The following is a 5,085-nucleotide window of genomic DNA, read 5'->3' on the forward strand; positions in this document are numbered from 1 at the left end:
AGAATGTGGTTAATTTGATTTTAAAGGATGGGTTTTTAGTGTTTTGAGAGGTTTTAAATTAATTATAAGTTATTTTCTAAACCTCATTAGACAAAATTTTGATCAAACCTAACTCACTACTAAGCCCTTAAGATTTAATGGGTAGATTTACAATTTTAGAAAGAAAATATTTTGAATGTTTGTACTCTCGATCATGAATTATAAATTATATTAAAAAAACATCGACTAGGGTTCAAAATCAGTGGATTATGACTTTCCAAGTCAAACCCCTCACCTTAATATCCCCTTTTTAAAATATTCTTTCAAATTTCATTAAATTTTAAAAAATTACAAATTTATCCTTTATGAAATTCAAAGTGAGGTAGATTTCTACCACTTATCCCTCTCTATGTTTCAATCATCAAACATCGACTAGGGTTCAAAATCAGTGGATTATGACTTTCCAAGTCAAACCCCTCACCTTAATATCCCCTTTTTAAAATATTCTTTCAAATTTCATTAAATTTTAAAAAATTACAAATTTATCCTTTATGAAATTCAAAGTGAGGTAGATTTCTACCACTTATCCCTCTCTATGTTTCAATCATCAAAACATTACCTATTTACCCTCTTGGTTAGGCCTAAATATTAATTAAGCTCGAAATTACAAAATTACACTTTGCCCCTAAGTTCTTAGTACCCTATAATTCATTAAATTAGAATCAAATGACTTAAAAGTTTTATGTTACCTCACTCATGGGTTAATTAAAATATCAGAGGAGAAAATATGATTTTTCTGAATTTATTTAATTTTATAATTATTTTTAATGCAAAAAAAGGATTTTCAATGAAGATTTAATAACTCAATCAAAATAAAACTTCTATCCTTAAGAGAATTATTGGAGGTTCAATATAAAATTTTCATATTTTTAGGTTAGAGGACCACTTAAACTAATTTTTATGATTTTTTAGAATATTAATATAATTATTAAAATTATTTGTTGTTTTTTAGTATTAATTAAATATAAAATAATATTTAAATGGAAAACTGAGTTTTATATTTTTATTAAATCTCTCAAAATCTAGGTAACCTAAAGAAATAAATTTTATATTTTTGTGATTTTTATTTTAATTATTGAAATTATTTTAGTGGAAATTTAGAGAAAATTCATTTTAAGCCTTTTAAAATTAATATATTGACTTAGAAAATTAGGAAAATTATTTTAGTTTCTTCTAGGTGATCAAGAAGCCAAATGTGACATTTTAATGTGTTTTTACAATTTTGTGATTTTATGATTTTTAATTAATTTAAATGCTTAAAAATAGCTTAAAAATGAAGTATCTATTTTAATTTTAATTTTATTTTTCTTAGGTTCCTCTGATCATAAGGAGCTCCCAAAACTAATTTGATGATTTTTTGAGTTGTATTTTAATTATTATAGTTATTTTAATGCCAAAAAATCTATTCACTTAATTAATCCATTTGAGTGGTCAAATTAACTCCAATTGACTTGAAACTTTTATGAGTAGCTCCTTATCATTAAACTATAGTGTGAAATACTATTATATCATTTACATTTATATTTATTCTAAATTAATTTTCTTTTTATATTTAGGATTGATGATAATTAGAATTATTTTAAATGAATTAACCAAAGTTTGTATTTTTTTCTAGGATCCTCTGACCGCAGTGAATCCACCAAAACAAGTTTTATATTTTTTTTATGAGTGTTTTAATTATTATAATTTTTATATCAAAACAGATACAATTAACTTGAAAATTAGACATCCATGCCTAGAGATCTCCCATAACCTTGAAAAAATCAGAAAGAGCATCTCCATAACATGTAGAATCAAATCCCCAAAGATCAAGTCATGGTAAAATGTCTATGCTAATGGAAAATGTCTATGCTTATGCTAATGGAGAATCAAAATAATGAAAACACCATTTAATTAATTAAAAATAAAATATGCATCAATTAAACATGAAATATTTCCACATTATTCTCCTCACTTCATTGAGCAACAGGGTATTTTTATTTTATTTTTATGATTTTTTGACACAAAGTTATGCATTTTTGAAGTTATGGCTATTTATTTAAATCAGAAAATCTCTAATTTTCTACTTAAGTGATGTGGCGTCAGCGCATCCTAGACAGATCCAAAAACTCAACGCGGCGCACTCTCACTCGATGCCACCGCCCACGAGTCCGCCTCGTCAGCTCACGGTTATGTTCCATCTCCCCATCTGGAGCGATCAGAGCCGTCCGTGCGATACACGCGCAATCCAACGACACTCGGTCATCGTCCCCAACGAAGCCAACCCCTAGACTGTCTGTTTTCAAACCTTAATATCTAGCTCTATTCTCAACCAAATCAAGTGTGTTTTGTTCCTATAATCTCTTCTTGACTAGGAAAACATATACAAACGTTTAATCAGCCCTTAAATCAACTCTATGCACATGGAGAATCAAATGAAACTCGGTTTAGGGTTAACTTTCAATACCTTGGTCCAAGAGGGGAAGCCTCGATTAGATGCTTGTGGAAGCTTCGTGGGGGTCCCAAGAGCCTAGGGATGGAGCCTCAAACCGTGGTGAATTGCCTAGATATGAATTCGATCAAAGTCAATTTGGGGTGTTGATCAAAGTCCACTTTAGGGTGCTCTGGTGACGGGGCTTTTGTGGGGGATCTTCCTCTCTCACTGTGGGGATGGTGTGGGTGCAATTAATTTAGATTTGGTGGAGGTTTGGTGAGTGTTCTGTTTCGGCCTAGAGATTGGGCTTCAAATTTGAGCTCGAGCAGTGGATTTGAATAACTAGGGATGGTTAGGTTGAACTCAAGAGGTCTTACGGAAGCTCTAGAAGCAATTTGACAGAGTGTCCCTAAGGAATTTCAAGCTCTCCTCCTTTGGCCATGGAGGGTGGGTTTAAATAGAGGGGGAAGGAGAGGCTATCAAGGGCAATTGGTGGGTGCCCTAAGTTTCTTATGTGTATGCCAACAATATGCAAAAATCCAATTGGGATGAGCCATCTTGGATGGTTTTAACTCTTGGATGGGTTTAATTTTGAGTTTTGGCTATGGTGGAGCTTTTGATTTTGGGTTTTCCGGCCACCAAGGTGGTTGGCCGGCCATGGAGGGGTCACCATCTAGCTCAGAGAGGTCAGGGCTTGGTTTTGGTGAAGTCAATTTGGGGTTGACATGTGTAAGGGCATGGGATTGAAATAAAATGGGAAAAGAGCCATTTTGGGTCAAATTGGGTCAAATCATGATTTGGGTTGGGTTCAGCCACCAAGGTTGGTCTTAGGCTGAAGAGGAGATCATTTGGTTCAGCTTAATCGATCATTTGGTTAGGAGATCATTTGGTTCAGCTTAATCTTTGGGGACAAGTCACCATTCAAGACATTTGGCTAAACATGGGTTAGAGTAATTCATGGGAGGGGTTAAAACCTTTTTAAGGAGGCTTGAAAGTGGCTTGGCCTCTTGTCATTAATAGTTTGATGATGTGACAAGGCTCTCATGGCTTTTCTATGGCTTAGGAGTGGCTTCATGGCTTGCATGTGGCTTGGCTAATCTTCATGAGGAAGGATTTTAGATTTATTTGGCATTTTTGGTGAAGTTTGGCTTGATGCTTGATTTAGAATGATTTGATTTTTAATTCAGGGCTTTATGAATGATTTTAGTCAAATGGATGATGAAGAGAAAGAATTGTCATGTGGGCTCTAGATTTGGGCTTTTGAAATTAAATGTGGTTGGCTTGGGCTTTTGAATTTAAAATTGAAAAATGGGAATTGAGTTTGGGCTAAAATATTGGGCTAATTGAATGTTTATTTTAGTGTAGGAGAATGTCATGAAGAATTTGGTAAAATTTCAAGTGATTTTGAGTTGAATTGAAGGGCTAATTTGGTGGATTTAGGCATTTAGTCAAAATTGGGCCTTTTTTATTTAAATGAAAGTGGGCTTGCAAATTGATCAAATTAGGCTTGAATTTTGTTTAGAATGGGATTGGAGATGCAGAATTTTGATTTGGAATTTAAATTGGGCAAGATTGGGGCTAATTTAGGGACATTTGGGCCTTTAAGGGCAAATTGGGGTTGTTGGTCAAATTGGACCAATTTGGTCAAATTAGGTCAAATTGATGATAAAAAATGGGAATATTTGGGATAATTTTGGATTTTTTGGGAATTTTTGGAATTTTTTAGGTCATGAAGGGCATTCTGGTAATTTTTTGGGATATTTTGGAAATTTGGTGATTTTGGTGGATTTTGGCCAATTTAGGTAGTGGTGAGGGATTTGAAATGATCTTTGGAAAGATTTTGGTATTTTGGGTAATTTTGGAAAAAATTAGGGTTGTTGTGGTATTTTGGTAATTTGGTGATTTTGGGCCAAAATAGGCCAACAAGCCATGAAGCCATACTAAACCAATAAAATCCATGTGATGACTCATTTTGGATGCTTAATGTGTTGGTTATAACCCTCTTAGCCAAAGACTAGGGGTACAGGGTCATCCACATGAGCTTTCTGACCAAAAGAAAATATGTTGAGATTTTCATACTTATTTTATACTGTTTTTGATGATATTGCACTTTAAAGAAAGATATTTTTGATGTTTTGTTGGAATTAGGGTCATTGGAGCAAAAAGATGCAAAAAGGAACAAATTTGGAGCGAAAAGGACCAAAATGTGAAGATTTGAACTAGGTCGCCGACGGCGCCCTCGATGCCGTGCCGCCAACGGCAAGATTTTCCCGAGACTACAGGACAAAAATTCTCTAGAAGCCCGTCGCAGACGGCCTCGAGGTCGCCGACGGTGAGATCGATGGTTATGCCTACTCAAGCTTTGGATAAGACCAAATTTTGAAGGGATGCTTAGGCAACTCTTGGGAAAGCTCATCTACAACTTTAAAAGGCTACTTCGAAAAGTAATTCCGTGTGCTGTAAAGAAAGGAAAAGATTTAGAAGAACTTCAAAGAGTGTTCTTGGGGAGAAATTAGAGATAAGTTATTTACTTGTTGTAGTTTGTATGACTTTGATTTTATATATGAATTCCGAGTTTTGTTGTGTTTTCCCATGAGATCTGAGTAGTTTTCTCTGTCTTTCTCCTTGTCTCG

The sequence above is a fragment of the Phalaenopsis equestris genome, unplaced genomic scaffold, assembly GCF_001263595.1.
Source record: "Phalaenopsis equestris unplaced genomic scaffold, ASM126359v1 Scaffold001081, whole genome shotgun sequence".
In the NCBI taxonomy this organism is placed as follows: domain Eukaryota; kingdom Viridiplantae; phylum Streptophyta; class Magnoliopsida; order Asparagales; family Orchidaceae; genus Phalaenopsis; species Phalaenopsis equestris.